This window comes from Rhinopithecus roxellana, chromosome 6 (assembly GCF_007565055.1).
Source record: "Rhinopithecus roxellana isolate Shanxi Qingling chromosome 6, ASM756505v1, whole genome shotgun sequence".
In the NCBI taxonomy this organism is placed as follows: Eukaryota; Metazoa; Chordata; class Mammalia; order Primates; family Cercopithecidae; genus Rhinopithecus; species Rhinopithecus roxellana.
The window spans coordinates 74159906-74179938 of record NC_044554.1 but is presented as its reverse complement, the minus strand read 5'-3'; positions in this window follow the sequence as shown (position 1 = coordinate 74179938).

Sequence of the window (20033 nt, the reverse complement as noted above, 5' to 3'; positions counted from 1 at the left end):
ACAGTATAAAAGCATTCCTGTTTCTCTGCAACCTTGTCAGCATTCGTTATTTCTTGACTTTTTAATAATAACCATTCTGACTGGAGGGAGATGGTACTTCATTGTGGTTTTAACTTGCATTTCTCTAATGATTAGTGATGTTGAGTGTTTTGTCATATGTTTAATGGCCACATGTATGAGTTTTTTTGAGAAGCATCTATTTGTATAATTTGCCCACTTTTTAATGGGGTTGTTTTATTCTTATAAACTTGCTTAAGTTCCTTGTAGATTCTGGATATTAGACCTTTGTCAGATCGATAGATTGCAAAAATTTTCTCCCATTCTGTAGGTTGTCTGTTCACTCTGATGCTAGTTTCTTTTGCTCTGCAGAAGTTCTTTAGTTTAATTAGATCTCATTTGTCAATTTTTGCTTTAGTTGCAATTGTTTTTTGTGATTTCATCATAAAATCTTTGCACATGCCTATGTCCTGAATGGTATTGCCTAGATTTTCTTCTAGAGTTTTTATAGTTTGGGTTTTACATTTAAGTCTTTAATTCATCTTGAGTTAATTTTTGTATAAGGTGTAAGAAAGGGGACCGGTTTTAATTTTCTGCATATGGCTAGCCAGTTCTCCCATTACCGTTTGTTACATAGGGAATAAATCCCTCATTGCTTATTTTTGTCAGGTTTGTTGAAGATCAGATGGTTGTAGATGTGTGGTTTTATTTCTGAGTTCCCTATTTTGTTACGTTGGTCTACGAGCCTGTTTTTCTACCACACCATGCTGTTTTGGTTGCTGTAGCCTTGTAGTATAGTTTGAAGTCTGGTAGAATGATACCTCCAGCTTTTTTCTTGTTGCTTAGGATTGTCTTGGCTATATGAGCTCATTTTTGGTTCCATATGAATTTTAAAATCGTTTATTTTATAATTCTGTGAAGAATGTCAGTGATAGTTTAATGAGAATATCATTGACTCTATAAATTGCTTTGGGCATTATGGGCATTTTCACAATATTGATTCTTCATATTCATGAGCATGGAATGTTTTTCCATTTGTGTCCTCTCTGATTTCTTTGAGCAGTGGTTTGTAGATCTATTCAAAGAGGTCTTTCACTTATCTTGTTAGCTGTATTCCTAGGTATTTTATTCTCTTTGTGGCCATTGTGAATGGGAGCTCATTCATGAATTGGTTCTCTGCTTGTCTGTTGTTCATGTATAGGAATGTTTGTGATTTCTGCAAGTTGATTTTGTATCCTGAGACTTTGCTGAAATTGCTTATCCGCTTAAAAAGTTTTTGGGCTGAGTCAGTGGGATTGTCTACATACAGGATCACGTCATCTGCAAACAAAGACAATTTGACTACCTCTCTTCATATTCGCATACTCTTTGTTTCTTTCTCTTGCCTGATTGCCCTGGCCAGAACTTTCTTTTTTATTTTTTTATTATACTTTAAGTTCTAGGGTACATGTGCACAATGTGCAGGTTTGTTACATATGTATACATGTGCCATGTTGGTGTGTTGCAGCCATTAACTCGTCATTTACATTAGGTATATCTCCTAATGCTATCCCTCCCCCCTCCCCCAACCCCATGACAGGCCCCAGTGTATGGTGTTCCTCACCGTGTGTCCAAGTGTTCTCATTGTTCAATTCCCACCTATGGGTGAGAACATGCGGTATTTGGTTTTCTGTCTTTGTGATAGTGTGCTCAGAATGATGGTTTCCAGCTTCATCCATGTCCCTACAAAGGACATTAACTCATCCTTTTTTATGGCTGCATAGTATTCCATGGTGTATATATGCCACATTTTCTTAATCCAGTCTATCATTGATGGACATTTGGGTTAGTTCCAAGTCTTTGCTATTGTGAATAGTGCTGCAATAAACATACGTGTGCATGTGTCTTTCTAGCAGCATGATTTATACTAACTATGTTGAATAAGGGTGGCAAGAGAGGGCATGCTTGTCTTGTGCCAGTTTTCAAAGGGAATGCTTCCAGCTTTTGCCCATTCAGTATGATATTGGCTACGGGTTTTTCATAAATGGCTCTTACTATATTGAGGCATGTTCCTTCATTATCTAGTTTATTGAGTTTTTAACATAAAGGGATATTGAATTTTATCAAAGGCCTTTTCTCTATTGAAATAATAATGTGGTTTTTGTCTTTAGTTCTGTTTATGTAATACATTACGTGTATTAATTTGAATATGTTGAACCAGCTTTACATCCCAAAGATGAAGCTGACTTGATTGTGGTGGTTAAACTTTTCGATGCACTGCTGGATTCATTTTGTATTTTATTGAGAATTTTTTGCATTGATGTTCATCAGAGATATTGAACTGAAGTTTTCTTTTTTTGTTCTGTCTATGCCAGGTTTTGGTATCAGGATGATGCTGGCCTCATAAAATGAGTTAGGGAGGAGTTCCTCCTTTTCAATTGTTTGGAGTAGTTACAGAAGAAATTTTTTTTTGTGTGCTTCTGGTAGAATTCAGTTGTAAATCCATCTAGACCTGGGCTTTTTTTGGTTGGTAGGCTATTAATTACTGCCTTAATTTCAGAATTTGTTACTGGTCTATTCAGGGATTTGACTTCTTCCTCGTTCAGCCTTGGGAAGGTGTATGTGTTCAGGAATTTATCCATTTCTTCTTGATTTTCCAGTTTATTTGCATAGAGGTGTTTATAGTATTCTCTGGTGGTTGTTCATATTTCTGTGGGGTTGGTGGTGGTATCCCCCTTATCATTTCTGATTGTTTTTATTTGAATCTTCTCTCTTTTCTTCTTTATTAGTCTAGCTAGTAGTCTATTTTATTGATTTTTTAAAAAAATCAACTCCTGGATTTGCTGATTTTTTTGAAGGGTTTTTTGTGTCTCTGTCTCCTTGAGTTCCACTCTGAGCTTGGTTATTTCTCTTTCTTCTGCTAGCTCTGGGGTTTGTTTGCTCTTGGTTCTTTAGTTCTTTTAATTGTGATATTAGGGTGTTGATTTGCTATCTTTCTAGCTTTTTGATGTGGGCATTTAGTGATATAAATTTCTCTTTTAGTACTGCTCTAGCTGTGTCCCAGAGATTCTGATACGTTGGTCTCTTTGTTCTCATTGGTTTCAAAAAACTTCTTTATTTCTGCCTTAATTTTGTTATTTACCCAGAAGTCATTCAGGAGCAGGTTGTTCAATTTCCATGTAGTATTGCAGCTTTGAGTGGGTTTCTTAATCTTGTATTGATTGTGCTGTGGTCTGAGAGACTTTTATTATTTGTTATTTTGCATTTGCTGAGGTGGGCTTTACTTTCAATTATGTGATTAATTTTAGACTAAGTGCCATGTAGTGCTGAGAAAAATGTATATTCTGTTGTTTTGGGGTAGAGAGTTCTGTAGGTATCTATCAGGTCCACTTGATCTAGAGCTGAGTTCAAATCCTGAATACCTTTGTTAATTTTCTCTCTTGATGATCTGTCCAATACTGACAGTGGGGCATTAATGTCTCCCGCTATTATTGCACGTGGGTCTGTGTATCTTTGTAGGTCTTTAAGAACTTGTTTTCTGAATCTGAGTGCTCCTGTATTGAGTACATATATATTTAGGATAGTTAGCTCTTCCTGTTCAATTGAACTCTTTACCATTATGTAATGTGCTTCTTTGCCTCTTTTGACCTTTGTTGGTTTAAAGTCCATTTTGCCAGAAACTAAGATTGCAACCACTGCTTTTTTCTACTTTTCATTTACTTGTAAAATTTACTCCATTCCTGTATTTTGAGCCCATGTGTGTCTTTGAACATGAGATGTGTCTCTTGAATACAGCACATGGTGGGTCTTCTCTTTTTATCCAGCTTGCCATTCTGTGTCTTTGAATTGTGGCAATTAGCCCATTTATATTTAAGGTTAATATTGTTATTTGTGAATTTGATCCTGTCATGATGATGCTGGCTGGTTAATTTTGCAGACTTGTTAATGTAGTTTCTTCATAGTGTCATTGGTCTGTGTACTTCAATGTGATTTTGTAGTGGATGGATATGGTTTTTCCTTTCCATGTTTAGTGCTACCTTCAGGAGCTCTTGCAAGGCAGGCCTGAAGGTGACAAAATTCCTCAGCATTTGCTTGTCTTCTCCTTCACTTATAAAGTTTAGTTTGGCCAGTTATGAAATTCTGGAAATTCTTTTCTTTAAGAATATTGAATATTGGCCCCAAATCTCTTCTTGCTTGTAGGGCTTCTGCTGAGAGTTTCATTATTAGTCTGATGGGCTTCCCTTTGTAGGTGACCTGGACTTTCTCTCTGACTGCCCTTAGCATTTTTTCTTTCATTTCAACCTTGGAGAATCTGATGATTTTTTGTCTTGGGGTAGATCTTCTCATGGAGTATCCTACTGGGGTTCTCTGGATTTCCTGAATTTGAATGTTGGCCTGTCTTGCTAGGTTGGGGAAGTTCTCCTGGATCATATTTCGAAGTGTGTTTTCCAACTTGAGTCCATTCTCCTCATGTCTTTCAGGTACTCCAATCCATTGTAGATTTGGTCTCTTTACATAGTCCCATAGTTCTCAGAGGTTTTCTTCTTTCTTTTTCATTCCTTTTTTTCTCTAATCTCTTCTGCCTGCCTTATTTCAGTGAGACAGTCTTCAAGCCCTAATATTATTCCTTCTGCTTGGTTGATTCAGCTATTAATACTTGTGTTTACATCGTGAAATTCTCATGCTGTTTTTCAGATCCATCAGGTCATTTATGTTCCCCTCTAAACTGGTTATTCTAGTTAACAGCTCCTGTAATCTTTTATCATTGTTCTTAGCTTCTTGGCGTTGGGTTAAAATATAATCCTTTAGCTTAGAAAAGTTTGTTATTACCCAATTTCTGAAGCCTGTTTCTGTCAGTTCATCCATCTCAGCTTCAGCCCCATACTGTGCCCTTGGTGGAGAAGTGTTGCAATCATTTGGAGGAGAAGAGGCATCTGGCTTTTGGAATTCTCAGTGTTTTTGCTTTGGTTTTTCCTCATCATCATAGATTTTTATCTACCTTTTATTTTTGAGGCTGTTGACCTTCGGATGGGGTTTCTGTGGGGTCATTTTTGTTAATGTTGTTGCTTTCTGTTTGTTTGGTTTCTAACAGTCGGTCCCCTCCACTGCAGGTGTGCTGCAATTTGCTGGGGGTCCATTCCAGACCCTTTTCACATGGGTATCACCAATGGAGGCTGCAGAACAGCAAGGATTGCTGCCTACTCTTTCCTCTGGAAGCGTTGTCGCAGAGTGACACCAACCTGATGCCAGCCGGAATTCTCCTGTATGAGATGTCTTGCAAACCCTGCCGGAAAGTTTCTGCTACCATTTAGTGTTTCCTAGCAGCTTGATTTTAGCACCAATGAAACCCAGAAAATTACAAGTCACCTAATGAGGACTAGTCAAATGAGAGAGACAGAACTGATAGGACTCTCAAACCAGGCTCCTGATATCATACACCTGATGAACATTTGAATACATCAATGACAAAAGCATTTTAAAATATTCAAGTACAGCCCAAATTAACTTTATGGAACTTAACACCATCTTCAAGTTCAAAATTTGATTGTATCAATAGAAAGAGAGGTGTTCACTGTTGATTACTGAATTAGTAGCACAGAAGAAGAAGTGGAGGAAATATCACAGTGCAAAATATACAGCGATGAAAAACATAAGGGAATAGTTGAGTAACATTAAGGAAAATAGGAGTTCCAGAAAGAGAAAAATGAAAGATTGGGTTAAGACACTAATTAAATAATAGAGAAAAACTTCCCTATGTGCTAAAGAAAGACCAGTTAAAAGGACTTCACAAGTTCTAGTCAGGATTTATAAGAAAATGACTCACACCTTAGTAAGGTAAAACTTCCAAATTTCAGGCATGAAGATAAAATATTAGAAGCTTCTGTTTGGAAAGAACAAGTACATTATGAAGGCAGGTGGATCAGACTGGAATCAGGCTGCTCATCTCCCACTTTGGGCCACAATAGAATGAAAGTCAACAGCAGAATCGCATCACAGTAAAATAACACCCACAAGATCTCAATCCTGACTGCATGTTAGAATCAGCTGAGGAGCTTTAGAAATACTGCTGCTGGGCTCCACCCCAGATGAATTAAATCAGAATCTCTGGGGGTAGGGCTAAGAATTGGCATTTTTTTTAACTCCCCAGGTGTTTCTAATAAGCAACTAACATTGCAATTAACATTGCGATCTTATCCATAAACTACTGGGAGGAAAAATCCTACGTCCAGCCAAGCTGACATCCATCTGCCAAGGTGAAGTAAAGATTATTTATAGATATACATATTTTAGAAAATGTATTAGTATTTATCTAATCTGAGAAAATAGAAAAGAGAGCAGATAAATTAGAATAGTCAAGATGGAAAAAGACAAAGAGCAAACAGAAGAAACAATGGTGAGCAAAGGCCTATGTCTGATGACATCTAAATAGACATAATAGAAATGGTTATTGAAGCCTAGGAGCTTACCGTAAGCCACCAAAATAGAGGTTCTTAAAACAGAAGAGACAAATTTTGTGGGAAGATTCAAATAATAGTTTAGAATTGAAAGGGTCAAGTTACTTCAGTAAAATTTAAAAGTTGGGTTAGGCTCATGATGAGAAAGTGGAAGTAAAAGGATTCCCTAGAGGTAGAAGTGGGGGTACAGTTACATTATTCTAAAGTTCTCATCTTGTGGGTGGGACATCAGTGGGGAATAGTGCATTTTGGTGGAGAAAATACTTGGTATCATAGTTGCATATACATTATAGAGTGTTTTTGTTGCTGTTTTTAAGACAGGGTCTCATTCTGTCACTCAGGCTGGAGTGCAATGGTGTAATGGCTCACTGCAGCCTCTAACGCCTGGTTCAAGCAATCCTCCCACCTCAGCCTCACAAATAACTGAGGCTACAGGCATGCACCATCATACCTGCTTATTTTTTTTTTAAATGCTTCTTGTAGAGACAGGATATTGCTATGTTGTCCAGACTGTTCTCAAATTCCTGGGCTCAAACGATCCTCTTGCTTTGGTCTCCTAAAATCTTGGGATTGCAAGTATGATCCACAGCACCCAGCAGGGTCTAATTTTTATTTTCAATAAGCATTAGCATCAACAATGAAAAAGTAATCATGAAATGCATGGAAAATAATATATGTCTTCCAGTATAGAAATAAAAAGCAATTTGGCCAAAAGGACAAATTGAGTAAAAGGGGATTTGCAGTCCCTCAATTTGCCTTCCTACTTTTTAGTGTCAATGAGAAGAGTCAAACTCTGTAAAATGTTTGAAGAGATTTATTCTGAACCAGATTTGAGGAGCATGACTTATGATACAAGCCCAGGAGGTCTTGAAAACATTTTTCCCAGGTGGTTGGGCTATGGCTTGGTTTTACACATGTTAGGGAGACATAAAACCTTAGTCAATACATGTAAAGTATAAAAATTTCATACAGAAAGGTGGGAGAAGTCAAAGCAGGGGGCTTTCAGGTCATTGGTGGACTCAAAGATTTTCTGATTAGCAATTGGTTGAAAAGTTAAATTATTATCTAACGACCTGGAATCAATAGAAAGGAGTGTCTGGGTTAAGATAAGGAGTTATGGATACCAAGGTTTTTGTCATGCAGACAAAGCCTTCAGATAGCAGACTTCAGAGATAATAGATTGTAAATATTTCTTATCACACCTAAAAATGTACCAGACTCAGTTAATTCTCTCCTGGATCAAGAAAGAGACCTGGAAAGGAAAAGAGATTTTCTACACAATGTAGATTTTCCCCTCAAGAGACAGTTTTCCAGGCCATTTCAAAATATGTCAAAAAATATATGAACAGGTACAGTGGCTCATGCCTGTAAATCCCAGCACAGTGGGAGACCGAGGTAGGCGGATCACTTGAGGTCAGGAGTTTGAGACTAGCCTGGTCAATAGAGTGAAACCTTGTCTTTACTAAAAATACAAAAATTAGCTGGGTGTGGTGGCAGATACCTATAATTCCAGCTACTTGGGAGGCTGAGGCAGGAGAATCGCTTGAAACTGGGAGGCAGAAGTTGCAGTGAGCTGAGATTGCACCACTGCACTCCAGCCTGGGAAACAGAGTGAGACTCTATCTAAAAAAAAAATAAAATAAAATAAAAACCCACATATATATATATTTCACATATATATATGTAAAATACTTTGATTTATTTCAGGGCCTGCTGTCATGTTGGTATCTTGTTGCTACAAAGAGTCTGTTTTGTCAGTCTTAAGGTCTCTGTTTTAATATTAATGCTGGTCAGCTGTGCCTGAGTTCCAATGAGAGGAGGGTATAGTGAGACATGTCCAACCCCTGCCTTCCCATTATAGCCTGAACTACTTTTTCAGGTCAACTTTGGAATGTCCTTGCCTGAGAGAAGCTGCTCATACAGTTGGTAAGAGGGCTTACCATTTTATTTTTGGTTTACGTTAGTATAGACACTGCCTCTAAAGGTTGACTTTCTACTTGTGCAGTAAGACAAATCTCTAGCTAATTTAATGATGCATCTCCATAAATTTTCTTCTCCCTCCCATACTATCACTATTTCACTGTCTGCTGTATCATTCCCTTCAGCATCCAGACACGCTGTTATTTCTCCCATATTAAAAACATCTTCATTCCACTTCCCCTGTGAGTTACAGCCCTGTTTATGTATACTCTCTGTTTCAGATTTGTTCCCTCCTAAATTCTTTAACTTAAACAGGTTCTCTGTGCTCCACCACTCTACTAGAATCTTTGGCTAAATTTCCATATTGCTAAATTCAGTATTCAATTCACTGTCTACATCTTAAATCTTTCAGCAACACTTAACATAAGGAATTATCCTCTTCATTACCCTCTTAACAGAAGCAATTACCTTCTTCAAGACACCCTTCCTTCTTCACTTGTCTTCCAGGGCACCACGCAACTTTGGTTTGCCTCCTCTCTCAATGGGAGTTCCTCAATAGTCCATTTGCTGGTTCTTTGTCTTTGGCCGAACACTTATCCTGAAGTGTTCCCAAGTTCATCCCCCTCTTCTCTACCTATACTCATTCTTTTGATGATCTCATTCCTTCTAATCACTACTGATTCCCAAATTTATGTCTCTGGCCAAATCTGTAATCCAAAGCCAAATGCCAACTTAACATCCGTATTGGTTGTGTAATAGACATCACAAATCAACATGTCCAAAATGAAACTGGTAATATTTCTGTCTCTATGTGCAGCTTTCTCCATCTGCTTTTTGTCAGCTCATCCTTTCTGTTGTTTTTGCCAAGTAAGTCTTCTGACCTTATCTCTTTTTACTCATCCCCTTGCTCATTTTTCTCAGTGATACCAGCACTGTGTAATTTTTCAATTTTGTTATTCATGTCATCTTGGGTCTTTTGCTAAGCTATTTTCTCCTCCAGGACCACCCTTCTCCTAGATATCTATCTCCATTACCAGTTTTGAGACTTTGCTCAAATACCTCATTTATAATTAGGCCTATACTGAATGCCTTATTTAAAAATATATCCTGCCCTTTTCATCACAGAATTTTTCACCATCCTTATCCTATACTATATTTTCATGACATTTTATTACTATGGAACGTATCAGCATATAACATATCATATGATTTACAATTTTATTATTTTACTATTTGCCTCCTTTCATTAGAATTTGCATTCCTCAAGGCCGTGGATCTTTATTTGGTTTCACTACAGTATTTGTTCCAGGAACCTAGAACACTACCTGGTACCAAATAGTGCTTAATAAATATTTACTTACAAATCAATGGGGTATATTTGTAGGTAAGTAGCATGCAAAAGAATGATTCATGGGATATAACCAGAACCTAATTTTATATTAATCTTTTAATATCTTTTTAAAATCAATTAATTCTGGGAAATCATTATCATATCGCTGCAGGAAAACTTATACATTCTCCATAAGGTCACTTTAAGGCAAACATAGTCTCAAATGTATTAGCAGGCATGAGCTGTAGGACAGAGCCTGCATCTGTAGCTGGCTGCTTCTTGCTTGCCTCATTTTATTTCTCGTTAGCTAGCTGCTTCTACTAACCTATCCGAGTAGCCCCATGGGAATGAGGAAAAGAATGGCAGAAGAAAGTTCATACCTAACAGATACTGTCATAGGGTAGCTTTGTGCTCTCTGGGCCTGGTAGATGTATAAATCTGGCTCTTTCTCTCTAGAGCACTTCGATGGGCTTTGCAGGAGCTTCTCTGCAGTCTCCTTAGACAACATCTTACTTTTCAAGGGAGAGGCATTCTATTCTACTATCTGGCCTTTACTACCATTCACAAGTTTTATATTGGTTACAGGATACTGTTGGAAAGCCACTGTCTTTTCAAGAACTTACTGACAGAAGCCAAAACAACAAGTCTACCCTCTCTTCTGTAGGTTTCACATGCACCTTGTGCTCTGTTTACCATTGGAAGGGACCACAGTGGCTTCCCAGAAGCTGCACTCTTTGCTGCCCCAGGCTACTTTTAGTTGCCTTCAGCGTGAGTCACACACCAGTCCCCTTCATTGCTCAACTTCAGAGAACACATATGATGCTCGCCACGTGGTGCTATTTTAGTCATAACGTGGAGTTATGAGATGGTCTTCTGTCACCTCATGCCATTCTTTTGTGAAAGGAATTTCATTGTAAACCATCTCCCAATTTCCACACACTTTACTTTTTATAGATTACTTGTTGATTTTTAGGGCCATATTTGAAATTTCCTCAAGATAGCTATCCTTCATCTTGAAGTTTTATATCTATTGTATTTTGGTATCCCAGAGAAAACTTTCAGTTTACCATCTTTTTTATATTCATCTGTGTATGTGTGTGTGTGTATACATATATATGTATATATAGCGTTTCGATAATATATATTTATACTGCTGGTGAAATTTGTAGGTGAGCTTGGTTTGTTGTTTACATAAGTTACCATGAGTGAGATGAGATTGGGGGATGATGCAGGCAGAGGAATGAGAAAAATGAAAGCTAGAGGGGAATATAAGAAAAAATCAAAATATGGTCCTAAAATGCCCTAGCACCTTATACCAGTGTCTTTATAAACTCTGTGTATATGTGTGTTTGTTTACATATTAATTATAATATTTCTATGTATTTAGAGAAAGATGTCTTAAGTCAAAAATAGATTCAGAGTACTGTTTGTAATGTGATTCTATCTAGTTAAATCAAAATAAATCTAGAAGTGTATACGGTTGTATGTATGCATGTGTTGATAAGGAACAACTTGTGGGAAGAGTCATATAAGATTGATAAATATTAACATTGATGGCCTCAGGAAAGTAGAATAGGAGGTATGGAATCAGAGGAATAGAAGGTACAATATCTTTCTAATTTTTCACTTGCTACAAATAGCATGTCCTATAACTTTGTAAATTTTTACAAATTAGTGCAGCATTGCCCTTCTAACATTCTGGGAAGGCAGATGAGGAAATCAACTGTAAAATGTTACCCCATCTTCTCATCCAGGTAGGTAGAAAAACACCTGCTGAATACGAAGGTGAATATAGTGAATTTTGGGATGTGAGGAGAATGGGAAAAGTTGGAAATAACAGCAATGGGATTTCCAATATGGAGTATACTAGAATTAGCAAATTGATTTTAGAAGCAAAAAGACTAAGGTGAAAATGAATAGAATGAACCTTTACAAAATGATCAGTTTAAAGTCTTTTGTTTATCAGTGACAAATAACTTTGGACTAATAATTTTGAACACAATACAAACCAAAACAAATTGTAGATTATTTCCAGGTTGGGTTTGGCATGTTAGGCAGGTAAAGAAGTTAAGAGATCATAGGCTGTTGATGAAAGTATGGGTGACTTAGTTGATTGTTAGGGGACAGGTGGAGTAGATACAGGAAAAGTATAAATGAAAATGATAAGCTAGGAAAATAGAAAAAAATCAAGGAGCTGGAATACTCAAAGGTGATGGGGAACATGTTTAATGAGAATGAGAGAATAAAATGGATAGAAACAGGGTTACCTTATATACAAGTGTGCCTGAAATAATCCCAGTAAAATTAATAGTGAGGTCTCACTTTACTCTCAGAAGTGTCCTTTTTTGAATGATAATTTAAATGAGTTCATCAAGGGTGGGAACGGAAAGAAAGACTATTGAGTATAGTCAGTAACATAGGAGCCAGGAGAGATCTCATCTTCTTAGGAAGAAGAAAGTGAGGGATCTCAGCTCACAATGTCTACTTTGGAGCAAAGCAATTAACTACATAAACCGTGATTTACACTAACTTTTGTGCAATGAAGACTCACAGATGAGGTAAGTATATGGTTATTTAAGACCATATTTCTCAAACTCTGAGACTACCTTCAAAGTTCGATTGAAAGTTTTGGGAATTTTCTTAGGCATTTATTAAACAGAGCAATGAGTCCCTTCATAGATTTCTGAACCATCTGGGAAGGGGATTTGCACTCTGACTCCTGTCAATAAACATCTCTTTACCCTGTTGTCCTTTGCTTATGTATCTTTCAAAACACTGCCTTTGCCTCTGCCCTCCAATTGTGCCTTCACACACTATATATCTGGATGCTGTAGTCCACAATATGTGATGACTTCAGCCTTGTAGATGGGTAAAGAATCAAGTACTTGATTTTAAACCAACTAAGTGTGGTAGTAAACTTTTGAGTCAGATAAACAAGGGTTAGAATTTTAACTCTGCCATTTACTAACTTTATACAATTACACAAATTGCTTGAATCTTTCAGTTTCAAAAACTTGACACTCTAAAGTATCTACTTTTCAGAATTTTTGTAAGCATTAAGAGGATATAACGACACATGCAAATCAGTTAGCACAGTGGCAAGCATAGGATAAGTGCGAAAACATGTTAGTGTCTTACTTCTCCTTTGCATGTATTTATAAGTATTTATTCAACAAATTGTATTCCTTTACTTAGCATCCTCATTGTTTCCTATGTAATAACCAGTACTGAATGCCTAACACCAGAGTCTATCACCACTGTAACATTTTTGAAATAAAAATCATGCACAAGAAAAAGTTATCACTGAAATAGGGAAAACAGGCTCGTAGCTCCACATTTCACATATTTGATTTCAAAGTAACTTTTCAAACTGACATTGCAATATTTTTATCTTACCTCTTACTTTCAGAAAATAATTCATGTAAATTTGTTTTAGATTGTTAGTTTTAAAAGAATACAAAAAGAGACAGAAATTATAAGTTTAATTTTTTCAGACACTTATGAGAGTAGTGTTTGTTTATTATTCTTAGAGCTTTTACATTGTTAAAGTTTAAGGGAAAACTAAAGGACACATTTCATTCTAGTTTACCAATGTATTAGTTTTTTTATTACTGTGTAACAAATTACCAGAGACTTAGTTGAATAAAACAATACCCATTCATTATCTCATCATTTCTGAACGTCAGAAGTCTGGGCATAGAGTCGCTTGCCTCTCACAGTCTCACAAAACAATCAAAGTATTAGGAAGGCTGTTTATCCTTTGAAGCTCAGAATCCTGTTCCGAGCTGATTCAGGTTATCCACATAATTCGCTTCCTTGCAGATGTGTTTAGGTCCTCACTTTCTTGCTAGCTATTGCCCGGGAACTGTTTTCAGCAACTGGTGACTGCCTCAGGTCACTGCTGCATAGTCCCATCTGCTCCCAACATGGAAGTTATTTGCTTTTCAGGGTCAGCCAAAAAATCTTTTCATTCTTCATAGTTCTTCCTTCAGGAAGGCACAGTCCCTTTTAAAGTCTCACTTGTTTAGGCCAGACCTACCCAGGGTATTTTCCCTTGTGATTATCTCAAAGCAATTGATTAGAGAACTTATTTTATCTGCAAATCTGTTCATCTTTTTCATATGGCATGATCCATTTGCCATATAACTTGCTAATCATCAGAGTGAATTCTATTGTGTTGACTGTGCCTCCCACGGTCAAGGGATGCGGTGGGGAGTGTTATACAGGGAATATATACTAGGGGATGGAATCTTGGGTACCATCTCAGAACTCTGCCTGCTATAATCAGATTCAGGGTAGTATCATATTCATATGGTTTTTGTAGTGAGTTTGGATTGTATAATGTGGCAAAATCAAATTGAATATATGCGATGTGATTATATTGTACTTCTTTCACCTTTTATCATTTTAATCGTTCACAATTAAAAGCATTGTTTTTCTTTTTCTTTAACACTTACATAGAAACAATATTTTTAATGTTCAGTCCATTTATAATTTAGAGTAAGAAAAATTGTCCTGTGGGAGCTTATTACTTTTGGTCATGGTTCTCTTGTTGTAGAATATTTAAGAATAGCAAAATCATTGCCATTTATTTTTCAGACATAAAAACATAAAAGGGACTTTGTGTATATGACATAAATTAAAAGTCTAAAATTTCATATAATAGGCACTATCCTGTTAGATGAGTAGTGTATTATATGAAAATACTTTTTAATTCTTAGCATGCTTAATTATTGCAACAATCTCCTTTCCCTTTACTATTTCTGTATAGTTTGAGTTAGTTATCTGCTAAATTTTAGGTAATCCTTTCAACCATATTATTTCTCTGATATTTAACTTTTAAAATACAATGAAAATAAAATGATTATAATAAGTATTAAAATAAAAAAATGGTTAGAAAAATGAATTAGAAAAAGTACTATTAAAATGTCAAAATATTCCAATAAATACTCTGGGTCCTACTGCTAATAATATACCTGCAAAATATAACTTTTTTTTTTCTATGAAGATCATCTGTAGTACTGTTAAAGAGGAGTCAGGTAGTAGACTCTCCCTTTATTTTGAATTTATTTACAAAGGGCATATTTTTCCTAGAATTATCTGGAAAGATTTAGGTTTATGGAAGGTTGTTTTATATGTCAGGGTGTCTTAATAACTTATTCCTGCCCCTCTCCCCACCCCCTCCCAACCAAAAGCATAGCTGGAGAGAAGGGTTTGTATGTAGTTACTTTTGCTGTGAGATTCCCAAGAACTGGAGGGGACGAATGAAAAGAGTTCAACAGGGGAAGTGGAAAAGCCAACCCAACAGCATGATATTGAGCTGGTCACAACTGCGGACAACTGGGAATTGATCACACTGTAGACCTTCTAAGGACCTGTGTATAAGGCACCTCCAAATTGTCTGCCAAAGGGATAAAGGACTATTCGTTTGCATAGCTGTATTCATTGAATAGACTATTCATTTGAATATTCACTAACTCTCATTTGCTGTCAGTCAAGTTGCTTCACAGAGTATAAATTTCCTTGCGGTCACTGCTTGGCATCTGTGTCAGAATGGCAGAACAAGTTCTTGCACACATCTGACATGCTGGTGGCAGAGAAACTCTGGGGCAGAAAGTAAGCAACTTGTAGCACAGCTGAGGACAGACAGAATGAAGTCACACTTCCTTGCATGTGGCTATTTAGAGATTGCTGGAACAAAACACACTGAGTTGAAGGATTTTGATGTGAGGAACAAAATATGTCTGATACAGTCCACCACTCCTCCCACTAGCAGCAAGTCATTGAATAATGTTGTTTCCTCAACATCATTAAACTATGACATTGATGAGGAAAAATAAAGTTTCACTATCTGTTGTTTAGCTTAAAGTCATAGTTTCCAATAACCTATCAACTTTGTTAAGTGTGGACTTAGTGTAATCAAAGGAGCTTCTAGGCCTCATTCATGACGTGACCACTCTCACATCAGAGACTGGTCAGTGTGGTATTTCCATGGTGTTCAATCCTGAATGCATTCATCATAGAGCAATTTGACAGCTGTACAAGTAGTGGAAAAAAATTCTGCGAAGTTGGTTGGTGTTTATTTTTGCTACTACATTGCCATGATCTCACCGGAGACATTAAATAAGGAAAGCACTAATTATTTAATTAACTGCAGCTGCTGATGTTGAGTCACCTACCATTTCTGTATAAATCAAAGGAAAACATACTCTTTTACTAGATAAATGTTTATATAATTTACTCAATAATTTTCAATAAAATTTTAGTAAGTGTTCACTGTGTACCAACAGCTACAAGCTCATATGTAGGGACAGAGCAGTGAATCAGAGAGATGGACCCATGCTCTGGGAGGTGAATAAACTGGTTATGGAAGAAGGAGCCTCATGTATGTGATTAGATGATAGTTTCCAGTATGGGTGATGTTGTTCCTGTAAGTGGGTGTGGTGCCCATATTTATTCTGCATATGAAACAGTTTTTCTTATTTTTTTCTTATTCACCGTTTATTTGTCTTTTTGCTGTACTTTCTGGGAATATTTCTTCAGTTTCACTTTCCAGCTATCCACTTCCTGTTTACTTTTTGTTTCTACTGACATATGTTTTTTAATTCCCCAGAATTCTGATTTGTCTATTTTGTTTAACCTAAAGCAATTTAAGCAATGTCTTCTCAGATCTCTGCATATAGAAATGATATCAATGTTTCCCGTCCTCCATAGTCTGTTTCTTCCAATTTGTTTTTGACCCTTTTTGATTGCTATAATGCTGTATTTCCACATTAAAGGCATTTCTCTCAAATAGAATGAATAAGTTCCAGAGATCTATTGAATAGCATGTTGAATATAGTTTATGGTGATGTACTATATTCTTGAAAAATGCTGAGGGTGGATATTAAGTGTTCTTGACAAAAATAACTATATAACTAAAAATAACTATATGAAGTAACAAATTTGTTTATTAGCTGGATTGAACCATTCCACAATGCATATATATATACAGCTGTGTGCCACATAACATTTCAGTCAACAATGGACTATATACCTAATGGTTTTACCACAAGATTCCAATATAATAGTTCTACTGTACTCTTCTATGTTTAAATATGTTTAGATACACAAATAATTACTATTGTGTTACAGTTGCCTATAGCACTCAGTACAATAACATGCTGTACAGCTTTGTAACCTAGGAGCAATAGACTCTACCATATAGCCTGGCTCTACCCCCTTGGTTTCTGTAAGTACACACTATGATTATACAACGACAAAATCAACTAACCATGAATTTCTCTGTCCTTAAATGACTCATGACTAAACTTCAAAGATCATATTGTATACAATAAATATGTATAATTTTATGTCAATTTAATAAATACAGTTACAAATGGTATTCTGCTCAAGGATAAGAGTAGAGGACAAAAAGTTGATTGCAATTTCTGTATAATTTAAAATTCTCTTTTGGTTAGTTTGAGTGGGCTATTTTTGAGGAACTCTTAAGATCAACATCTAGAAACAGTGAGATTGCTTAGGGTTGTGAGTTCCAGAATTCTGGCAACCAACTGAAAGAGAAGCGCTGGGAGTGGCTTCATATTCAGTATTTGGAAGGTTAATGGTGACTTAATCTCCCGATTTCGGTAATGTGTTCTCCAGAATCTTCCTGGAGCCACAGTACAAAGACGTTTTGTGTCTGGGCCAGAGACTAAACCTGCAGACTTCTGCTGGGGATGGTGGGGGTGGAGGATTTCTTCTAGATGTGGCATGGGAGAGGGATCCAGCTTCCCAGTGTTCATCCTATCCCTGGAGTCCTTACCATCTTTCACCCTTCCTGCTGCTCTCGCTGTACTTCTTAAAATATAAATTATGTCAGTTTTTTGTTTGTGATACTGCCAACTTTAACTTTGGCCTTCCTGGGTATGCTAAGCTAGTTATCCCTGTGTGAATTAGGAAAAAGTGTTCTCCACAGGGGAACGCATGTCTCACTTGATGAGAGCAAAGCAAAGAGCTAGATTTTATCTCCCACTGGCCTCCATCCCAGCCTCTGACATATACCGTGGCCATGGTCACCATGGGCCCATCTGCTGTTTATCTCATCCATGTGAGTTTTTGTTTTTTTACAAAATCTTTTTGCAATAGCTTACATTTCTGAAGAAAGCTAAATTATGTATATTTATGTAAACTACCATCATAACCCAGAAATGGTATTTAGAAATTTTTAAAAGCCAGATAAATACAATGTTCTGCAATCATTTTCTTGACAGACTTCTTCAGAAATTTGTATTTATCCCTGTGGCTAAAAAGAATTATCTGCTTAGAATTCTTAAGACAGATCATGTAGCAACTGAGATCAGAATATTGCTGCGTAAGCAACCCTGAAGAACATGCCATTTGCAAAGTAAATTCAAAACCACATACTTGGCTTGAATGAGATAATGTTAAAGCTTAGATGTCAGCTAGGATAAGCTTGATATTTAAAGCTAATTAAAGAATTGTACAAATTACACATAAATATATTACTCAGCATATCCTGCATCATTCAGTAATTGAAGAACATTATTCATCTCACTTAGTGACCTCTCATACAAGGGTGAAAACAGAGATTACTTTATTCTCAATGATGGAAGCCAGGAGCTATTTACTCAAACTAAGATTCCCTACACTCTAGCTTTTTTAATGGGTGGGAAATTAATAAAATCACAGACTTTGTACTTTTTCTTTTTGCCACATAGGTAGGGAGAGGAATGCATGACATGGATATTTATCAGAGTCTAGCAATGTGCTTTAGACAAAAAATGCTTTATAAGAAACATTTCTTTTTCTTCTGGGGATTAGAGAATACTTTGGTGACCAATGCCTCTGCCCACAACATCTATGCAACCTTACCTTTGCCCACCTCTATAGTGGTAAACTCTCACACTCATAAATAAAGTTAAGTTCAGATAGAGTAATCCATCCAAGCACTACAGGGCTCAGTGAGAGAGTCTAATGAGAGACTTGCCCATTTGTGTTCCACAAATGGAACAAACTCTACAGGCCCTGTTCTGAATGCAGTAATATCCCCGACCAAATAACATTTTCTGAAGTATAATTTGTAATTGCATCACTTTCTCCTTAAAGCCTTCTGGTATTCCTCATGATCTGCCTATTAGAGTCCATAATTTATTAGCCTGGCTTCCAAAGCTCTCATAATGTGCCTTTGGTATAGCTTTACCATGTACAGTCTATATTTCTGCCAAGTTGGATGGCTTGCTGTTTCTCTAAAAACGTTGTAAACTTTTCTTATTTCATAGGTTTGCACTTACCAATATTTCAGTTTGGAAACTCTTTCTTCCCCTTCTCCATTTATGTCTCTATGTCTGTTACATGTTATCCATCAATTAAGTTCCAGCTTAAGGGCCACTAACTTCACTCAGTCTGACTTCAGAAACTTTACAAAATTAAATTTGATGCTATATTAGATAGATAGATAGATCAACACATATATATACACATATACATATATAGATATATATCATATATATTTTATATATATATATATATATATATTTCTTACTCAATTTCAGTCAATTAAGACAAATTTCACCCCCTCCCCACCACCAACACTGCTTTTTAAACATGATTTTCAGTTCTGGAACAGGAGCCTGGCAAATAATAGTCAAAAATTATTTCCTGAAAGAGTGTCATACTGAGCCCTTTAGACATTTTTTTGTGGGGCAGAAAAATTGTAATAGATTACACTTGGATAGAGAGACGACATTTGTTTTATGGAATAAATTCTGTTGCTTTTCTCATTTAGAGGTGTAGGTGGGCATCTACATTGTGTCTTCATGATGGGTATGAGATCTATTATTGTAGTTTGGTTAGACTTTTGTGCCTCAGTATCAGGCCAATTTTCATAAATATTCCATGTGTGTTTGAAAATGATGTGCTCTCTCTTTTTTGGAAATGAGTTTGTTCAACAAATACTTTCTTGAAGAGCTACTATATGGTGGGCTCTGTTCTGCATAGTGAGAAGGATGGTGTCATATAAGTCTTCATGGCAGCTACTAGTTAAGGGGTAGGGAAACAAATAAGCAAATAAACATGTAGTGTTATATTCAATCATGTTAAATGCTAACAAAATCATAGCCAAGATTTACAGAAGGTGTTCACTGAAGGCTTTTCTGAAGAGATCTTTTAGAATAAATTTAAATACAATGACAGAGCAAGCTATGTGATTGCATCCATTATTTGGGTGAATATTGTTTGGGTGAATATTCTTCCTTTCAAGCAGAGGGAACAAATGGAACAATGGCCCTGCAGTGAGAATAAGCTTGCAATATATGGCTGGAAGTGATTATTCAAGAGGGAGATTAGGAGGG